The 23,273-nt window shown below is 36.5% G+C and overlaps 1 long non-coding RNA gene across 1 annotated transcript in view; it reads right to left on the reverse strand.

The window, feature by feature from the left end:
* Positions 1-5,034: 5,034 nt before the first annotated feature.
* LOC141395330 (uncharacterized) overlaps positions 5,035-23,273 on the reverse strand; it is a 101,135-nt gene continuing 82,896 nt past the window's right edge. The window contains exon 5 of the long non-coding RNA XR_012410612.1: positions 5,035-5,288. This is a non-coding gene — a long non-coding RNA (uncharacterized lncRNA). The remainder of the gene's footprint in view (positions 5,289-23,273) is intronic.

The following is a 23,273-nucleotide window of genomic DNA, read 5'->3' on the forward strand; positions in this document are numbered from 1 at the left end:
GTTTACGCATTGGCAGATGTACTGGAAAAGTACAAGGCCGACATTACTGCCATACAGGAAATACGATGGGATGGGAAAGGCGTCACAACAACACCTAAAGGTGACGCAGTGTATTATAGCTGCCATGACATAAAGCATGAGTTTGGTTGCAGATTTGTAGTTGGTCGGAGGTTAAAACACCTGGTCTCCAGCTTCACACCATTGAATGAAAGACTTGCTACAATTCGAATAAAAGCAAAATTCCTCAACATCAGCTTTATTTGCGCTCATTCACCCACTGAAGACAAGGACAAGCTGGCCAAATATATATTTTATGAGCGCTTAGAAGAAACATATGACCGTTGTCCTGCCCATGACATTAAAATTATTCTAGGCGATTTTAATGCCAAAATTGGAAAGGAAAATATCTTTGGCCCAACAGTCGGGAAATTCGGTCTCCACAGTGAAACATCTGACAATGGTATGAGGCTGATAGACTTCGCAGCGGCAAAAAACATGGTAGTTAGCAGCACCAGATTTAAACATCTCGACATCCATAAGGGCACCTGGCTGTCTCCAGATCAGAAAACAAGAAATCAAATTGATCACGTTGTGATAGATGGAAGACATTCATCGAGCGTGTTGGATGTGCGCTCGTTCCGAGGAGCAAACATAGACTCGAACGACTACCTTGTTGCAGCAAAGGTACGCACCCGCTTAAACGTAGCAAACAAAGTACGAACAGACACAACACGAAAGTTAAGCTACAATCACAACAAATATCCACAGCATATTCCACTCAACTAGCCCAATTGCTTTATCAAAGCACTCCTCATCCCGATAACATATCAGCGCAATGACAAAGTATTGCCCACCCCATGCAAACAGCCGAAAAATCAATTTTTGGGTACCAGAGACCTCCACCAAGGAATCCCTGGTATGACCATGAGTGTCGTGCTGCTACCGAAGAGAAAAATGCGGCATATAGGGCTACTTTACAATCCGTAGCAGGATATCGGGAGAAAAGGAGAGAGGAGAAATAAATGTCTTTTCCGCAGGAAAAAGAGAGAGATGGAAAAGCGGGAGTGTGAAAAAAATCGAGATGTACAGGAGACATAATGAAGTCCGAAAATTCTACCAAAGAGTCAAGCATTTGGTACAGGCACATCCTCCTGTGGAGACCAGCAAGGTAATTTGGTAACTGATACACATAGTGTGCTCAGGATATGGAAAGAACATTTTTCAAAACTGTTGGTATCCAATAGCAGCGAAGACGACGAAGATACCACAGACCCAATCCCAGAAGATGGTATTGAATGTATACCGCCCAGCCAAGATGAGGTAAAGACAGCAATAAATCGGCTGAAGAATAATAAGGCAGCAGGAGGCTTACTAGCCGAGCTGTTCAAAACCGGAGGCGACACGCTGATAAGGTGTATTCATCAGCTAGTTAGCACCATCAGGCAGGAAGAACGAGTACCCGACGATTGGAACCTGAGTATCCTGTGCGCAGTCCAAGAAGGGCGATAAGACTGTATGCTCTAACTATGGGGGCATAAGTCTACTCCCTATTGCCTACAAGATAGTGTCAGGGATATTGTGTGAACGACTAAAGCCTATGATCAACGAGATAATTGGACCATAACAATGCGGCTTTAGACCTGGCAAGTCCACCATTGACCAGATATTTACCCTGCGGTAAATCCTGGAGAAGAGCCAAGAGATGCAGATCGACACCTATAACCTTTTTGTCGATTATAAAGCAGCCTTCGACAGCCCGCTGCGTTCAAAGGTATTCCAAGCCATGTCTGAATTTGGTATCCCCGCAAAGATCATCCGGCTTTGTAAAATGACTTTAACTGACACGAGGTCCTCTGTTAAAATAGGAAAGAACCTCTCCGAAGAGTTTTGTACCAAAAGAGGTTTCCGACAAGGAGACAGCCTTTCGTGCGATCTCCTCAACATCCTGCTGGAAAAGGTTATACGAGAGGCAAACGTCAAAATAAGTGGCACAATCTACACCAATAGCCACATGTTACTTGTTTATGCTGATGATATAGACATCATGGGAGATCAATAAAAGGAGTAACTGATACCTTTATGAAGGTCGAAGGAGAATCTGCTAAAGTGGGTCTGGCGGTAAACGACGAGAAGACCAAGTTGATGGCGTCGACGCGTAATGCGTCCATTGAGATCGGACCAACTGTTGAATTTGGTTCCTATAATTTTGAGGTAGTACAAGACTTCGTATACCTAGGCACCGCCGTAAACACAACAAACGACATCAGAATTGTATTGGCCAACAGATGCTCTTTTGGCACATCAAAAACAAAGCCACAACTCGTCAAACAAAAATAACGCTTTAAAACACTGATACTACCCGTGCTGATGTTTGGCTCCGAAGCCTGGGTACTTGCGCAAGCAGACATGGCAGTGATTGGCGTGTTTGAGAGACAAATTCTTCGTTGACAGTGAATATCGACGTCGCATGAACCACGAGCTGTATCTGCTATACAACGACATCAATATAGTTAAACGTATCGAGATGCAGCGATTGCGTTGGCTGGGCCATATAAAAAGAATGAGCAAAGATGAACCCGCCAAAAAGGCGTATAAATACGGACCGCTTGGCGGTGCACGCAGAATTGGCAGGCCAAGGAATAGATGGCGCAAACAAGTGGATGAAGAGATGAAAAGGCGCGGTATTCTAGAGTGCGAAGCAACAAATAGTGAGAAATGGAGATCTTTTCTTAGTTCGGCCTATGGAACAAATGTTCTGTAAAGGGCCAGCTTAATAAGTAAGTAGGCAAATATGGATTATGTTGGTAATTCCTTCAGGTACCTACTTTGCTAGGGGAAGCCAATACTATCTGAGATATGGGCCCCGAAATATCCCAATATTTAGGGTCACTCCTTAATAAACTTCTTGTACATAAGCAATGTTTACCCGAATTTTCAAATTTCAAATCATACAATAAAATTGTTCTTATTTTTTCGTTAATCTTGGTCACAAAAATATTTTGTCCTAAATTCCTTCGCACATTCCTCTTAAAAGGTCACGCTTTTTTTATCTGTTGGGGCTTTCTAAAATGTTTCATCAAAATTCAAAAGATTCACGCTACTTAGGCCTAATGGCCCACAAAATATTATTAAAAATCACAAATATATTCTTTAAAATACAATTGTATGGTCCTTTAAAAATATTTCTAAAAATCCACGTCTGTTTAGTCTTATAGTCCCTCGAAATATATCCTTAAAAAGTCACTCTTAAAATATATTCTTAAAATGTTACGCTGCTGCAAACAAACCCGATGGTACAAGGGAGACTTTCTCATAGCAATGACTACACCCCGATTTATATTAGTTTAATGTGATGAGACATCTTTTGATAGCTGCGTCCAAAAGACGTACTTAACGACGTAGAATAGTAGAAATGTTTTACACGACTGAAATAGGCAGAAAAGTTCGCCTAGATTACGCTAAGAAAATGTGATGTTGTCTGATCTGAGAATTGCACCGCGGTGCAATTATTCACCACAATAATGAAGAAATAAACAAGTAAATAAAAAACTCGACCCCCACTACTGGTTGGGGAATGTTAATTTTCGTCTTAAGTAATAAATAACAATCTTGTAGGTCGTGTATCTAATAATCGCACCTTAACCTACATAGTGTTATGCTCATTATGTACTCTAATTTTTTTATGTAAATGACCCTTCCTAATCTAGCATGCATGGTCCAAGATTATTTACAGTATGCAAAGTTCATATTCGTACACCCATAAAAAATTAATAAAATCGTTATTAATTCCATATTTTATGTGCAAATATGAAATAATTGATAGGAATTACCATAACGAATAAAGATTTTATAATAACAAAACAAATTTTTAATTTATTCCGTCATTTAGGTATAGATGGCGCCTGTGTGGGTGGCAAAGTTCGTATTCGTACACCTATAAGCATAAAATGATAAAATGATAAAATAAAATGATTTTCGAAACCCTATTCTAAAACTTCAAAACATTTAATGTCAAATATAAAACGAAACTTGCGATTTTCACCAAGTAAAAACCAAAAGTGTGTTTACTTTACCTAAGCCCGGATTACGTTTCTTTGCATTTCCAAACGCTGACAACATTTATTTTCATATTAGACCTCGAATATTATTACAGAAGGACTGCTATTAGCTATTTTCGTCCAAAATTCTAGAATAAATTGCAATAGTTACTCATATCTAGCACATTTTTCTTAAGTATTTCAAATATTCGTCCGACTTTTTATTCATGCAAAATTTTTAATAAAATTGCCGTTATTTTTACATATTTTTATAGCAGAGGCATTCCAAAAGAAGAAAAGAACAAAAAATTGCGAAATTTTGCTTTGAAAATCCTTAAAAACTCCAAATATATAGTGCTTATAGGTGTACGAATACGAACTTTGCCACCCACACAGGCGCCATCTATACCTAAATGACGGAATAAATTAAAAATTTGTTTTGTTATTCTTAAATCTTTCTTCGTTTTGGTAATTCCTATCAATTATTTCATATTTGCACATAAAATATGGAATTAATAACGATTTTATTAATTTTTTAGGTGTGTACGAATATGAACTTTGCATACTGTATTTTAAAAACACCCAGTTTTTACACCATTCTCATTAAAAAATGACAAAGCAACATTAATTACATTCTTCGTTGAAGAGGTTCATTAAGGATCATATGTGTCATAAAACCCACCTGCATGAAAATTTATATGACTACATTTTAGGTGTAATTAACTGCTAGGGATAGGTGACAGTGCATTGTAAATTCACCCACCAAAAAATAACCATCCAAAAATTTCACGAATTGACCTCACGCAACAGTTTGGTAGTCATTTTCCCTTAGTCACGTCACGCCAACACCAGACCACTATTTTTCGTTTAGAGGGCGTTGAAACATCACACATCGCCATGACTTCATGACACAGCAGAAAATTTATTATATTTTGACATTGATGCCAGTATTTTTAATTATGGCACAGACATAGATTAAGTAGAATAAATGTTTCTCTTTTTTTGTGGCTTCTAAGATAATAATTTAGAATAGTTGTGTCACCGCGACACTAGCCCAAAATTTACATGATTCAGAGTAGTATTTTTAATTGGTGTGTACAAATAAATTATAATTAAAATAGATGATTATATAAGTTATAGAAGGAACATTTAGTGGAAGGGTATTCATTATGTAAAGGATGAAATTATAATTATTTACCGAGACATATAATTTTGTATGCTTATCCATCAATTATGGCAGAGAATTCGTACCTGAAAAAAAATAATTTGTAATTAAAATCAAAATAAAAAACAAGTAAGAAAGTATCAGTCAGCCGTGCTGGCGAAGATATATCCACTGATCAAAAGAAAACAACAACAAAACCAAACCAAACACAATAATTATGCCGTATATAAAATATATATATATATGGCAAGTTAAGTCGAAGAAGTTGATATTTGTATGTGGTGCCTTAAAAACGAAAAAAAGATCCGCAAAGCATTCGTAGTTTATGAGTAAAATTATAAAAAAAGAACAAGTGAAGCCAATGTGAAGTAAAACTTTCATGTACGGGAAGATCGAATGTATTTAGGGTCTCTTCAGAATTTTGTGGCACTTTTTGAACATTTGAACTTGCCGACAAAAATGTTAAACTTTTGTGGGGGAGGTACCCCAGAAGTTGGAAGTTAAACTAAATTTTGACAAAATATTAGGAGAACCAAAGTTTGGACCAAATTGGTTGACCAATTCAAGTGGTATCGTCCTAGCATTTTAGTGACATTTTATTGAAGGAGAAGTACCGGAAGTTGTGGTCCGGTATTGCCCAATGAAACTATGTTTGGATAAAATATAACGAAGACCATATGTTGGGCCAAATCGGTTGAACAGTTCCAGAGTTATCGTGGCATAGGGTTTTTACACCTTTCGGGCTGTTTTCCCAAGAAATATGGCCTTGCCCCTGAAATTACTTTTACCGTCGTAATGGATGTAGCGAATGCGAATCGCTTGAACAAAAATCAAAGTGATTCAAGAGCAGGTCTTAAAGTGAACTTATCCGAAATTTTGTGTGGGAGGTACCAGAAGGAGTAGACAAATATATTCCATATTTGAACCTGATCTATGTTTGGTAGATAAAATAGGATGTGCAGAGTATGGATTACGTCGGTCACTTCCTTCAAGAGTTATCGTGCGCAAAATTTTTCCGAGCATTTTTGAATTTTTGTGAGGGAGGTACCTGAAGGAGTGGACCGATATAACCCATCTTTGAACTTAAACTAAGTTTGGGCAAAATATTACGAAAACCAAATTTTGGACGGAATCGGTTGATCCATTTGAGAGTTAACGTGCGCACCAGACAGACAGACAGACGGACGGACATTGCTAAATCAACTCCAAATTGGCTGAAACACATTTATATGGGAGCACGTTTATATGGGAGCTATACCGAAACGTGGACCTATATTGAACATTCTTTGGAAGGAGGTATATTGTTCCCTCAGAACTTAAAATGCAAAATTACAGTCCAATCGGTTGGAAAATTTGGCTAAAATCGTCAAAATACCGAATATCGGGAGATACGTTTATTTGAGAGCAATACCTAATCTTGGGTCTATAATGAACATTTTTTGCACGCGCGTATGATCTTCCCTCCGAAGTCAAAATACAAAATTACAGCCAACTCGGTTAGAAAATGTGGCTAAAATCGTCAAAATATCGAATATAGGGAGGTACGTTTATATGGGAGCTATACCTAAACGTACACCCATATTGAACATTTCTTGCAAGGTGGTATGTTGTTCCCTCGGAAGACAAAATGCAAAATTACAGCCAAATCGACTGGAAAATTTGGCTAAAATCGTCAAAATATAAAAAATTGGGGGGTACCTTTATATGGGGGCTACACCCAAATGTAGACCTACATCCATTAAATTTGTTTTCTCCCTTTTGGGCTCGTTATAAAACTATGTTTAATTTCGAGGCGTTAACTCGATTAGAACTATTTTTGGCACTCCTTTCCATACAAGTGGGACCACTGTGCGGTAGAACAACCTACTGAAAAAAGAATCAAAACGATGCGAGAGGAGCTCTTAAACTTCACTTTTTCCGAATTTTGTGTGGGAGGTACCCGAAGGAGTGGACCGATATAGTCCATATTCCAACCTGACACATGACTGGATGAAATAATACGATGTGCAAAGTCTGTAAAAATCGGAAACTCACTGCGAGAATTATCTTGCGGATTTGCCATTTTGGTTGGTGCCATAAGGGTTTCTTGGAGCTTTTAGGCCAATATCTCAGGACGTATGGGCTTGCGCAAGAAAAAGATTGTACCGTCGTAAAGGGAGCCGAAAGGACATCCTACTGAAACAAATGTCAAAACGATCCGAGAAGAGCTCTTAAACTTCACCTTATTCGAATTTTGTGTGGGATGTATCCGAAGGAGTGGACCAATATAATTCATATTCGAACCAGATCTATATATGGAAGAAATAATACAATGTGCAAAATTCGGACCAAATTGATTGCTACCTTCGAGGGTTATCGTTCACACCATTTTAATTTTTAACTTTTGTGGGGGAGTTCCGCGAAGGACCGAAGGACCGATATGGCCCATCTTCGAACTTAAACTAAGTTTGAACAAAACATTCAAGAGTTATCGTGCGCACCATCCAGGCAAACAGACAGACGGACGGACATGGTTTAATCGACTCCAAATTGTCAGAAACGAAGTTCGTCCAAACATACCGTTATTTCGATGAGGCACATTTTTGGTCGTATCAAAGTGTATAACCTTTATAGCGTGATGGCTGAGGGTATAATTAAAATTAAAATATTGAATAAATATTTTATATTCTATATTTTATATTTCCTAGTTTCTATTTTATATCTTATATTTTAGTTTTTATATTTTATATTCTATATTTAAAATTGTATGTTTTATATTTTATATTGAAGCAATCAATATTTTATTAGTTACAGTTTAACGCCATCTACATTTCAATAGTAACACTTTTAAGCGTTTGTACTTTTTCTTTGTGATTTTTACCTCTTCATAGTTCTTTAAATTTTTAAAGTTAACAGCTAAAAATACACCTCTGTAAATGTACTTTAAGCAACTAAGTACTACTAAATTTTATCATCCATGACTAGACGACTTTGTCGCTTCTCAAAAGTGAAGCTAAGTAGAATAAAATTCAATAAATTCGTTTATTCCTCTTGAGCAACTTGAACTCTGTACATCAACCTCAGTGCTTCGTTAAGTAGTTGAAACTGATAGCAGATCATCATCCGCAATACAGAGAGTGAATCAACCAAACAATCTACGAAAATCGTGTTTTCTTTATTGGCGCCCAACTCAGTGGCCATGTAACATGACCACTTTCTACCATGCCGAGGACTACAACAACAAAAGGCTCGTAATTTGTGAAAGCACAGAGTCTTCGCAATCGTCTTGTTTCACAGAAGACCTATACAGATGGCCATATAAGACGACGGGTTATTCCTGTAGAACAATTTGAATACTAAATATCAACTTGAATGCTTCCAGAAGTACATGAAACCGATAATAGTGCATCATCACGAAATTTGAACACTGTACATCAACCTCAATACTTCCTTATGTACAAGAAACTGATGAACTGAGGAGTGTATCATCACGCAAATTGGACACAACACATCAACTTCAATGCTTCTGAAGTACATGAAACCGATAATAGTGCATCATCAGTACCTACAGAGTGTGGATAAACATAATTTCTGGATCCACCAAATCATGCCGTTCACTTCAACAGCAATGCAGTTTTACTCCAGGGGGTGGTTCCGTAGAAAGTCTATGGTTTCAGCATCCACTAAGACTAGTTCAACACAATCTTTCTACCATCATTACAGTTTTAGCAGATTCAACAAACTGTTACCTCAGCAAAATTCAAGAACCCATTATCCGGATACAGTTTACTTAGCAGATCTAACAATCAATTAGCCCACATGCAGTTTATGTAACAGATTCAACAATCCAATTCCAGATACAGTTTGCCATAGCAGTTCCCAAAATCATTTATTTCTGATGCTTCATCGGGACGTTTTCAGCATCAGAGGGGGAGACTGAAGCAATCAATATTTTATTAGTTACAGTTAACGCCATCTACATTTCAATAGTAACACTTTTAAGCTTTTGTACTTTTTCATTGTGATTTTTACCTCTTCATATTTCCTATTGTGATTGATCTTTAAATTTTTAAAGTTAACAGCTAAAAATACACCTCTGCAATTATATTTAATACTAATACTTTAAGCAACTATGTACTACTAAATTTTATCATACATGACTAAACGACTTTGTCGCTTCTCAAAAGTGAAGCTAAGTAGAATAAAATTTAATAAATTCGTTCATTCCTCTTGAGCAACTTGAACTCTGTACATCAACCTCAGTGCTTCCTTAAGTAGTTGAAACTGATAGCAGAGCATCGTCCGCAATACAGAGAGTGAATCAACCAAACAATCTACGAAAATCTTGTTTTCTTTATTGGCGCCCAACTCAGTGGCCATGTAACACGACCACTTTCTACCATCAACAGCCGAGGACTACAACAACTAAAGGCTGGTAATTTTTGAAAGCACAGAGTCTTCGCAATCGTCTTGTTTCACAGAAGACCTATACAGATGACCATATAAGACGACGGGTTATTCCTGTAGAACAATTTGAATACTACATATCAACTTGAATGCTTCCAGAATTACATGAAACCGATAATTGTGCATCATTACGCAATTTGAACACTGTACATCAACCTCAATGCTTCCTTAAGTACATGAAACTGATTAACTGAGCAGTGTATCATCACGCAAATTGGACACAACACATCAACTTCAATGCTTCTGAAGTACATGAAACCGATAATAGTGCATCATCAGTACCTACAGAGTGTGGATAAACATAATTTCTGGATCCACCAAATCATGCCGTTCACTTCAACAACAATGCAGTTTTACTCCAGGGAGAGGTTCCGTAGAAAGTCTATGGTTTCAGCATCCACCAAGACTAGTTCAACACAATCTTTCTACCATCATTACAGTTTTAGCAGATTCAACAAACTGATACCTCAGCAAAATTCAAGAACTCATTATCCTAATACAGTTTACTTAGCAGATCTAACAATCAATTAGCCCGCATGCAGTTTATTGTAACAGATTCAACAATCCAATTCATGGTATAGTTTGCCATAGCAGATCCCACAATCATTTATTCCTGATGCTTCATCGGGACGCTTTCAGCATCAGAGGGGGAGACTGAAGCAATCAATATTTTAATAATTACAGTTTAACGCCATCTACATTTCATTAGTAACACTTTTAAGCTTTTGTACTTTTTCATTGTAATTTTTACCTCTTCATATTTCCTATTGTGATTGATCTTTAAATTTTTAAAGTTAACAGCTAAAAATACACCTCTGTAAATATATTTAATACTACTACTTTAAGCAACTATGTACTACTACATTTTATCATACATGACTAAACGGCTTTGTCGCTTCTCAAAAGTGAAGCTATGTAGAATAAAATTCAATAAATTCGTTCATTCCTCTTGAGCAACTTGAACTCTGTACATCAACCTCAGTGCTTCCTTAGGTAGTTGAAACTGATAGCAGAGCATCATCCGCAATACAGAGAGTGAATCAACCAAACAATCTACGAAAATCGTGTTTTCTTTAATATCTTATATTTTATACTTTATATTTTCTATTTCCTTTTTCCATTTTCTACTATCTATTTTCTGTTTTATATAATATATTTAAAATTTTATATTTTATGTTTTATAGTTCATATTTTATATTTCACATTTTATACTAGCAGACCCTGGTCATCGTTGCTGGCCCGTCGTAATGAGTTTTAATGAAAATTTTTTATGGACTTTATGCTTGACAATTTGGTATGTTCTACCTCACTTTTTAGCTCCATTGTCAAACCCTGGAGGATTTTAAATGTATCTACAGATTTTGTATGTAAACTTTCTATTCTCATACGGACTTTGTCGAATTTTTTCGCCCATTTATGTTGTTTAGGATTTATTATCGTCTATGTCCCCCGTCATTTTACTAAAGCGATCTAATCATAAAAGTTAAAAAAAATGGTTAAGTCGAATTCTCCCACTTATGGAGACTTATATGTTTTAGTTTTTCATGGCTGATGGACCGTTGAACCTCATCATTTAAGGACATTTAAAAATATATCGTTTTTCTTGATCGGAGGCGCAACCACCGTTGTCTCGAAAATTAATTTGCAAGCCGATGAACTCATAAGTTTAGCCAATATAGCGATTATAAAACAATAGGCTCCCGAAATTCGTCTACAAATATATAGCATTTTGGACAACGGGACATTCCTGAACATTTTCTGAAAATTGCATGAAATTAGGTTTGGTAGTTTGGGAAAAATAATGTATTGAAAAGGGTGAGCGTTGCCATCAGTTTTCAAGATATAACATATTTAAAACAAGTAAAAAAGTATCAGTCGGCTTTGTCGACAGAGATATACCCTCAGCCTGCGTGGACTGAAATACTTTTTTTCCAAAAAAAAAAAAAACAAGTAAAAAAGTATCAGTCGGCTTTGCCGACAGAAATATACCCTCAGCCTGTATATATTGAAACAACTTTTTTTTCAAAAAAAGTATGTATTTAGGGGTTTTTATAAATTTTGGGAATTTGAACCGACAAAAATTTTCATTAGGATTATGGATCAAAAGTTTTGCGGAGTAGATACTAAAAGGAATGGATCTCACGGTGTGCCTTAACAAATTTAAATGGAAGGTGCTTACACCTCGGAAGTTTTTGCTGATTCTGAAACTACAATGCTCATAGATGAGAAATATCAAGAAACAAAAAAAAAATCGCCGGAGGGATTTTAAAATAAATCGCGATTTAAGTTCACATTTTTAGGGGTTCTTTAGGTTTTCACGATTTAGCTTGGAAACCGCGAGTTCTATGTAAATGGGTCTAAAGAAAATGTTGTAGCAGAGAAAATTCTCCACAAAATTGACCTTTATGATATTTTCGTAGGTTTTACCGTTTTTGAGATATAGAATTTCAAATTGAGACAATGCACTGACTGTATCGCCTCCTTATAAAACAATGTCATTACTGCAATTTCCCAAATTACACTTATATATCTTGAAAATGATACAACCTAGAACAAAATAAATCATCCAATCTTGTAGAGAATTTTCACAGCTTCACTATTTTCTTTAGTCCCATTTTGATATGACTTACGGTTTCCAAGCAAAATCTTGAAGACTTAAGATAAAAACCTAAAGATTTGAACTGAACCTCTATATCTCAAAAATTGTAAAACCTACGAAAAAACCTAAAGGCCAGTCTTATAGAGAATTTTCACAGCTACAACATTTTCTTCAGACTTGCGGTTTCCAAGCAAAATCGTGAAAACCTAAAAAATCCCTAAAATTGTGAATTTTGATCGCGTTTTTTTCAGTATTTTTTATTTTTTCTATCTATGAACATTGCTTTTTCAGAATCCGAAAAAAACATCCCATGTGTAAGCGGTTTCCATTAAAAGTTAGTTAAGGGGTACTGCGCATAATATTGTTTTATAAGGGGACGATACAGTCAGTGCATTGTCCCAATTTGAACTTCCATATCTCAAAAACGGTAAAACCTACAAAAATATCATACAAGCCAATCTTGTGGAGAATTTTCTCTGCTACAACATTTTCTTTAGACTCATTTACATAGAGCTCGCGGTTTCCAAGCTAAATCGTGAAAACCTAAAGAATCCCTAAAAATGTGAACTTAAATCGCGATTTATTTTAAAATCCCTCCGGCGTTTTTTTTTTGTTTCTTGATATTTCTCATCTATGAGCATTGTAGTTTCAGAATCAGCAATAACTTCCGAGGTGTAAGCACCTTCCATTTAAATTTGTTAAGGCACACCGTGATCTACATTGTCCATTATGGAAGTGGATCTTCAGCCACTACATATGGTGTCATATGGGGGATTTACACACTTCGGGATGTTTACTCAAGAAGTATGGACTTGCCCCTGAAAAAACGTTTATCATCGTAATTGAAAAAGCGAATGCAAGTTGCTTCAACAAAAATCAAAGTGATTCGATAGCAGGTCTTAAAGTGAACTTATCCGAAATTTTGTGTGGGAGGTACCGGATGGATTGGACAAATATAGTCCATATTTGAACCTGATCTATATCTAGTAGATATATTAGAATGTGTAAAGTATGGACCAATTCGGCCACTCCCTTTAAAAGTTGCCGTATGAACAAATTTTCCGAAAATTTTTGAACTTTTGTGGGGGAGGTACATGAGGGAGTGGACCGATATGGCTTATCTTCAAATTTAGACTATGTTTGGACAAAATATTGGGAAGGCCAAATTTTGGACCGAATCGGCAGATCTATTCTAGAGTTATCCTGCGCTCCAACCACCTCACACGGTGTCATAGGGGTTTTTTACAACTTTCAGGCTATTTTCTCAGGAAGTATGGACTTGCCCCTAATGAAACTTGTACCGTCGTATGGAGGGCAGTGAATACAAGTTGCTAAAACAAAAATCACAGTGATTCGAAAGACGGCACTAAACTGAACTTTTCCGAGATTTTGTGTGGGAGGTACTCGAAGGAGTGGGCCGATTGAGACCATATTGGAACCTCATCTTCCTCTTGTAGAATGTTTACGATATGCAAAGTATGGACCAAATCGGTTACTCCCTTCAAGAGTTATTGTGCGGACAATTTTTCCGAACATTTTTGAACTTCTGTGGGGGAGGTACCTGAAGGAGTGGACCTATATGGCCCATCTTCGAACTTAAAATATTTCGATACCCAAAATTTGAATCGAATCGATTGATCCGTTCGAGATTTATCGTGCGCACCAGCCAGACAGACAGACGGTCGGACATTGCTAGATCTACTCAAAATTGTCTGAAACGGATATCGTACAAACATACTTGGGGTCTAAAACCATTATTTCGATGAGGCACATTTTTGGTCGTATCAAAGTGTAAATACCCTCTTTAGCCTAAAGGCTGAGGGTATAAAAATAACTGTTCGTGGTGCACATGTGCACTGCACATTTAAGTTCTTAAGCAACCCTTAATATTCGTGTGCGTGGCACAGTGTGTCTTTGGCTAGCAATCAGAGGGTTCGTGGGTTCAATTCGGTCAGACAGCGAAATAAAATAAAGTCAAATAAAATAAGAAGTGTGATGAAATTAAAAACAAATTCTCTACATCAACTATTCTAAAAATAGAATTTTGTTTACCTTACTTTTCAACTTCTAGTGTCCACAGAATAACTAGTGGTCATAAAATAACTAGAAACTGAGTGCGACATGCCCTTGTAAAAATAATGGGGAAGAAAGGGGGTTTGTGAGTAGTTACGGCTGCCAAAAAACCCTTACAAAACCCATGATTGTTGTTGTTGTAACAGTGTTTGTTATTATGTTTGTATGTTCGTTCTTTTGTTCAATCTGGCTCTGGGTCTATCTCCAGTTCCAGGAAAGTAGCTGCTTCGATGGGATGTAACCACAGATCCACTGGAGTTAGATGTGTAGGGTTGGCTGGGCAGTTGACAAGGTGTTTTGTGTCGTGCGGGCCCATGCCACATACTGGGCAGATGTCTTGCACGGCGCGGTCAATTTCCGCCCAATAAGAATTTAGGCGACTGCAATATCCCGAGCGCAGTTGAGCCAAAACTACTCTAGTTTGTCGTGGCAGCGGACGCTCCTCAGCTGCAATAGATGGGGGATGTATTTCGAGGACTTTATTCACACTATAACTGCTTAAGGCCTTCGCAACTGCATCCGTGTGAATACTATTAAAACCTGATTGATACGCTTGTTGATCTAGGGGTTCTCTCCTGTATCGTTGGACCTCTCCCTCTAGAGCATGGAAATCCTTCCTGATCTGCCTGTATGTGCCGGGCCTACCCACAAGATGGTGATTGGGATGGCTCACACGGTAACATCCAAGCAGGTACTGCAACGAAAGCATCTCATTGTGTTGCTTTACTGGAAGAATCTTTGCCTCCTCATGTAGATGGTCCACTGAAGATTTGAGGAGGCACGCTGTTGCTGTTCTCAGGGCGGCATTCTGGCAAGTTTGAATCTTTTTCCAATTCGTATCACATAATCTCGGGGACCAGACTGGCGCCGCATAGCTTACCACAGACCGACCCAACGCGTTATATGTGGTCAACAAGGTTTCTTTATCTGCACCCCAAGTGCTGCCGGCTAGGGACTTGAGGACCTTGTTCCTACTTTTCAGTTTGTCGCAAATAGCTGTGGCGTGCGCACACGAATTGAAAGTAGTGTCGAATGTGACCCCTAAAATGTTGGGCCAGTTTGTGGTCGGAATTCTGCTACCGTAGCAATCCCACGGCAGCGGGTTCTTTTGTACCGGATTGACCCGGAACAACACAAAATCATCGTTCCGGCCAGCGGCTGCCACCTCAGTGTACACGTGTTTGTATTTGTTACGTTTTTCTGTGTTGGGAGCAGCATATCCCGGAATGCCTGCTCCGAATTCTTTTGGTCCGTGCCGGGACGGAGAAAAACCCAGGACCAATATATCTGTGCTCAGTTTGTCGCATCCGCATCTTCACCCACATCCCATGATTGTGGGAGAACTTTTTTTGCTGGGCAATGCTATAAAATCTGTTATAAGTTAATTCTATTATAAAATGACTAATATTAATTTAATTTATTACTTTTAAATTTGTATATTCTCCCTCCAAAACAAATTTTCCGCGTCTCGTTTTTTTTTTAATTTTCCCCTTTTGGCCCAAATTATTGTTTTATTTATGGCCATCATTTGATTTTCACATGTTGCTTTCTGGCTGCTAATATAACCAAAGTTAATGGTTTGTTAGAATAGCTAAAATAAATAAATAATAAACATACATATATACAACCATACCCACACTTTATACATTTTGCATCATCATAAAAACAACAAAAGCGCATCGTTTACGAACCAAAATTTCGTGTTACAAAAACAAAGCACACACACTTGTTGTGTTAGAATATCTAAAATAAATATGTTTTGAATAAATAATCGGCTAGCCAACAAATTCAATCATACTCGGTTTGGGACTTTGTGTAGACTTCGTCGTCATCATCGGCATCGGCATCACCACCAAATCACATAGCCAATAATATAGGCCATACATAAATAATGGCCTAAAAACGTAGTAGAAGAAGTATTTGGAAACACAACATTCCTCCTCCTCCATTCCCCACTCCTTCACATCTATTAAAAAGTGAAGCTAAAAACATAACAAAAACACATGGTGCGTGAAGGCTAACGCAAAAAATGTTGAGAATACCACAATTAAAGAATGAATGAACAACAACAACAAAAACAACAACAGTCATCATATAAACAATACTTTAAAGATGTATAACGTCAAAAAAAAAAAAAACACTCGAGAAGAAACGAGTACAAATTGTAATAAGTTCAGCCGAGCGATGATTTCATGGGAGAGACTTGAGGGATTTAGGACCGATATCATGATCACGAGCCATTTTATTTGGCCTCCGTAGGATTTGACAGAAAATTGTTTTGTCATTACAGAAGTTTTCATAATCTTCTAAGTGTTTTAATGAATATTTCTTGTTTCAATCGGATTTGATTTTTTCTCATTAGAATGTGAGTGGGTGCATTTTTCCAAACAGGCCGCCGTACTTTTGCTTCACCGAATTAAACCCAAATAGGCAAATGATTTTTATTTTATCGAATTTCACATCAGGCTTACGTCATACCATATGAAATTGTGGCTGGCATTTGTGAAGTATATTAAGTGTTTCTCTCAAATAATATTTTCTATATGGTATGGATGATCATTAGAAAGAATGTTATAAGCTTAAGTGCCACTGGAAATATGAACATGTGGTCAGTCGTTCACATACGAGTATCATGATTTTGATGATGTTATGCGTAGTCTCCACAGATTTCCAAAAAAAAAAAAAAATAAATAAAAATATTTTGCCATGTCCTTTTTTTTAATTTCAATCAATGCAATGTTGAAACTGTTTTTACTGTAACAATCTCTCGCTTTCATTCTTTGTCTTTCATTGTCGGCAATTGGTGTCCTTGATATTTATTATGGCTATAATGTACTTCAGTTACTGCTACTGCATTACTGGTGACAAAAGACAGATCCGCCACACGTAAGGACACTATGAATGACAAGGAAACCATAAATACTGACTGGCGTCTTTTTAGATTGCAGCAACAAAGAATTGAAACGGCCACAAAAACAGGGTATTTTTGATTGACACAGATACTGTAGTGGTAGTAAAGCATACTTTTAGGTAGGTCTCTTTACAAAAACTCTTTGTTTTTGCGGTAGAAAATGCGGATGTGTCTTCTTTTCATCTTTTTTCGACATTGAATAGAAAGTAAAGCAACCTGGGGGAAACATTTATTTTGTAAATTGTCAGTTGTTTTTTCAATGCAGCTGTGTGACAGACAAACCGCAAAAAATCAATTTCCTAAAAGTAGGCAATGTTTAATTTCAATGGTCGGTCACTTGAATGGTCTTGAAATTGATGCCTAGTTAAAAGTTTTTCTTTTTTTTCTTCTTTTTATTTTTAGAGCAATTTTCCAAAGTATTAAAACACCGAGCAAATTGCAGAGGAGGAGGAGCACCAGCAGTTGGCAAAATAATTGAATGCCATTAAAAGTACTCAGGCATAACGTGAGAACAAGAAAACAATTGTGCAGAAAATAAAAAAAGAATCAGTGGAGTGTATAAAGTTTCCATAAAGAAAAATAATATAATGCCAATTATTGGCGAGGAGGGAAAAATACATAAAATGTAAAGTGTTGTTTTATTGTTGTTGCAAAATTTTAATGTAAAGAATTAAGAATTGTGAAGAAGCATAACCAATAAGTTGTTGATTTTTTATGGCATACATTTAGGCGATGTAATACAATGTAGACTTGGGCAAACTTATTTGCAAAAAAAAATCACATAAATTGAAATAAAAAATAAAGATTGAGGAGACATCTTCTCAAAATAATTAATTTTGCAATTTATGAAAAAAATTAGTAAGGCAGCCCAAAAAACCAACAATTTTTTTTTTTTTTTTTTTTTTTTTTTTTGAACCAACACAACATTCCTCCTCCTCCATTCCCCACTCCTTCACATCTATTAAAAAGTGAAGCTAAAAACATAACAAAAACACATGGTGCGTGAAGGCTAACGCAAAAAATGTTGAGAATACCACAATTAAAGAATGAATGAACAACAACAACAAAAACAACAACAGTCATCATATAAACAATACTTTAAAGATGTATAACGTCAAAAAAAAAAAAAAAACACTCGAGAAGAAACGAGTACAAATTGTAATAAGTTCAGCCGAGCGATGATTTCATGGGAGAGACTTGAGGGATTTAGGACCGATATCATGATCACGAGCCATTTTATTTGGCCTCCGTAGGATTTGACAGAAAATTGTTTTGTCATTACAGAAGTTTTCATAATCTTCTAAGTGTTTTAATGAATATTTCTTGTTTCAATCGGATTTGATTTTTTCTCATTAGAATGTGAGTGGGTGCATTTTTCCAAACAGGCCGCCGTACTTTTGCTTCACCGAATTAAACCCAAATAGGCAAATGATTTTTATTTTATCGAATTTCACATCAGGCTTACGTCATACCATATGAAATTGTGGCTGGCATTTGTGAAGTATATTAAGTGTTTCTCTCAAATAATATTTTCTATATGGTATGGATGATCATTAGAAAGAATGTTATAAGCTTAAGTGCCACTGGAAATATGAACATGTGGTCAGTCGTTCACATACGAGTATCATGATTTTGATGATGTTATGCGTAGTCTCCACAGATTTCCAAAAAAAAAAAAAAATAAATAAAAATATTTTGCCATGTCCTTTTTTTTAATTTCAATCAATGCAATGTTGAAACTGTTTTTACTGTAACAATCTCTCGCTTTCATTCTTTGTCTTTCATTGTCGGCAATTGGTGTCCTTGATATTTATTATGGCTATAATGTACTTCAGTTACTGCTACTGCATTACTGGTGACAAAAGACAGATCCGCCACACGTAAGGACACTATGAATGACAAGGAAACCATAAATACTGACTGGCGTCTTTTTAGATTGCAGCAACAAAGAATTGAAACGGCCACAAAAACAGGGTATTTTTGATTGACACAGATACTGTAGTGGTAGTAAAGCATACTTTTAGGTAGGTCTCTTTACAAAAACTCTTTGTTTTTGCGGTAGAAAATGCGGATGTGTCTTCTTTTCATCTTTTTTCGACATTGAATAGAAAGTAAAGCAACCTGGGGGAAACATTTATTTTGTAAATTGTCAGTTGTTTTTTCAATGCAGCTGTGTGACAGACAAACCGCAAAAAATCAATTTCCTAAAAGTAGGCAATGTTTAATTTCAATGGTCGGTCACTTGAATGGTCTTGAAATTGATGCCTAGTTAAAAGTTTTTCTTTTTTTTCTTCTTTTTATTTTTAGAGCAATTTTCCAAAGTATTAAAACACCGAGCAAATTGCAGAGGAGGAGGAGCACCAGCAGTTGGCAAAATAATTGAATGCCATTAAAAGTACTCAGGCATAACGTGAGAACAAGAAAACAATTGTGCAGAAAATAAAAAAAGAATCAGTGGAGTGTATAAAGTTTCCATAAAGAAAAATAATATAATGCCAATTATTGGCGAGGAGGGAAAAATACATAAAATGTAAAGTGTTGTTTTATTGTTGTTGCAAAATTTTAATGTAAAGAATTAAGAATTGTGAAGAAGCATAACCAATAAGTTGTTGATTTTTTATGGCATACATTTAGGCGATGTAATACAATGTAGACTTGGGCAAACTTATTTGCAAAAAAAAATCACATAAATTGAAATAAAAAATAAAGATTGAGGAGACATCTTCTCAAAATAATTAATTTTGCAATTTATGAAAAAAATTAGTAAGGCAGCCCAAAAAACCAACAATTTTTTTTTTTTTTTTTTTTTTTTTTTTGAACCAAAAACCCTATATATGAAACTTCATGGCGTTCGGTTAATGTTAACCCGTGCCACCGGAGGGACCTTTGTTTCCATAGTAATTTGTATGGAAACGAAGTTGCATTTTCACGAAAATTCTCTAAAATCCACATTTATGGTTCAATCGATAAAAATTGTGGAAATCGGATTTTGATTACATAAAAAATTAAAAATAAAACATTTTGTTCTATCAAAACGTATTTTTGTCAACATCCGTTGCTTTTGGTTCATTGAAAATCATTATGCAGTTGCGGCGAAATGTTTCACAGCTTAGTCACTTCAACAGAAGCTTGAATTGATAAGCGTGCTTTTTTGTTTCTATTTCTAGACCATGAACAAATGACGTAATATTTTGTTTTTAATTTAAAGCAACGATTACCAGCAAAAGATAAACTCGTATAATTTACATAAATCTAAATAGAAAACAAGTTTTTTGAAATGGGTTAAGTTATTCACGTCTAAAGTTCAACAAACTGTGTAAGATAATGACCCGGTGCGGACAACTATAGTTTAAACACATATATATTTATTAAAAATATACAACAACAACTTATCAAGAATACAATACAAAACAAAAGGAATACATTTATTATTATTGTCACACTTTTAGAATGAAATAAGAGTAAACCTAGCTTTGGTGTATATTGTTAACATATTTTACAAAAACAGTTTGACATTTTTACAAACGGTATCTTAAAGTATTCATAACTTTGTAACTGTTTTTTTTTTAATTTGCATTTGGACCCCAATTATGGTTAAACGAAATCCTTTCCGAACATTTTTAGTCAATTTAGCCCTGTCTATCCGTCTGCCTAGCTGGTAGGTGCACACGAACGGATCAATCGATTTGATTTAAACATTGTTTTTCGTAATACTTACTTAGCTGACCCATTACAGAACATTTGTTCCATAGACCGAACTAAGAAAAGATCTCCAACTCTCTCAGTTTACTGCTTCGCTTTCTGGAATACCGCGCCTTATCTCTTCATCCACTTGTTTGCGCCATCTATTCTTTGGCCTGCCAATTCTGCGTGCACCGCCATGCGGCTCGAATTTATACGCCTTTTTAGCGGGTTCATCATCGCTCATTCTTATGATATGGCCTAGCCAACGCAATCGCTGCATCTTGATACGTTTATCTATACTGATGTCGTTGTATAGCAGATACAGATCGTGGTTCATGCGACGCACAGTGTTGCCGTTTCCATACAAAAGTGGACAAAAATAGGACTTGACCTAGGTTGATGAATTTTTGCACAAGTACTTGTAAGGGCATAGGAATGAAAAATTTCAACTTTGGTCCATATCGGTTCAGATTTGGATATAGCCCCCAAATATATCTTTCTCCGATTTTGCTATAACTCGGTCAATTTTGATCGAATAACCTTCAAATTTAATATGTAATATTTTCTTAGGCCCCTGAGTAGCTCTATCGATTTTCACAAAAATCGGTTCAGATTTGGATATAGCCCCCGTATATATCTTTCCCCGATTTTGCTATAACTCGGTAAATTGACGGAGTTAAGCAAAATCGGGGAAAGATATATATGGGGGCTATTGTTAAACGTATCGAGATGCAGCGATTGCGTTGGCTAGGCCATATCATAAGAATGAGCGATGATGACCCCGCTAAAAAGGTGTATAAACACGGACCGCTTGGCGGTGCACGCAGAATTGGCAGGCCAAGGAATAGATGGCGCAAACAAGTGGCTGATGAGATGAAAAGGCGCGGTATTCCAGAAAGCGAAGCAACAAATAGAGTGAATTGGAGATCTTTTCTTAGTTCGGCCTATAGAACAAATGTTCTGTAATGGGCCAGCTAAGTAAGTAGTATATGGGGGCTATATAAAATCTGAACCGATATATCTCAGAAGGTTGCAAGGATGGGCAGAATGTTTTTACACATTTTGATTTGGAAGATATGTCCAATTAACGGTAAACAGGAGCCAAGGTGGCAATAGGTGGCAATCAAAAGATCTGCTCTAATAAATAATAAGAATTTTGAATATTTTTATCAAATTTAAATTTTGATTTCTTGATAACGGTACATTACCCATGTGGAGTTAATGTCAACTTTTTGTACTAAAACGTTATATTTATAGCCCACTCATCAAATCCCCATCCAAAACTTTTAGTATTATCAACAAATTTTTCAGAAAATGTTATTTTAAATGTCGGCTTATTTTCATATGATTATCGCCTTAGATTACCTGGGAAATATTTTTCATATTTAAAGAGCTATAACTTCATTATGGATGCACATATCGACAAAATTCTTTCAGATACCTTGTATCGGATGTGTTTACTGTAAGAAAAAAACATAAACATATGTAAAAGTTAACATCACATTTTTTGATTTTTGTCCACGCGGCAACACTGTGCGACGTCGATATTCACCGTCAACGCAGATTGGTCCATAGATCTTTCGAAGAATTTTATTCTCAAACACATCAAGCACTGCCTTGTCTGCTTGCGCAAGTAGCCAAGCTTCTGAACCATACATCAGCACGGGTAGTATCAGTGTTTTGTAAAGCGTTATTTTTGTTTGACGAGTTGTGACTTTGTTTTTAAACTTCTTACTTAAGCCAAAGTAGCATCTGTTTGCCAATACAATTCTTCTTTTTTTCACAACTAATGTCGTTAGTTGTGTTTACGGCAGTGCCGAGGTATACGAAGTCTTTTACTACCTCAAAATTATAGGAACCAACTTCAACAATTGGTCCGATCTCAATGGACGCATTGCGCGTCGACACCATCAACTTGGTGTTCTCGCCGTTTACCGCCAGACCCACTTTAGCACATTCTCCTTCGATCTTCACAAAGGTATCGGTTACTTCTTTTGCTGATCGTCCTATGACGTCTATATCATCAGCATAAGCAACTAACTTGTGGCTATTGGTGTAGATTGTGCCATTTCTTTTGACGTTTGCATCTCGTATTACCTTTTCCAGCAAAATGTTGAATAGGTCACACGAAGGCTGTCTCCTTGTCTGAAACCTCTTTTGGTACAAAATTCTTCGGAGAGGTTCTTTCCAATTTTAACTGAGGACCTAGTATCAGTTAAAGTCATCTTACAAAGCCGAATGAGCTTTGCGGGAATACCAAATTCAGACATGCCTTGGCATACCTTTGAACGTAGCGGGCTGTCGAAGGCTGCTTTATAATCGACAAAAAGGTGGTAGGTGTCGATCTGCATCTCTTGG

The sequence above is a fragment of the Musca autumnalis genome, unplaced genomic scaffold (assembly GCF_047663935.1).
Source record: "Musca autumnalis isolate F117 unplaced genomic scaffold, ASM4766393v1 scaffold_2, whole genome shotgun sequence".
Lineage (NCBI taxonomy): Eukaryota > Metazoa > Arthropoda > Insecta > Diptera > Muscidae > Musca > Musca autumnalis.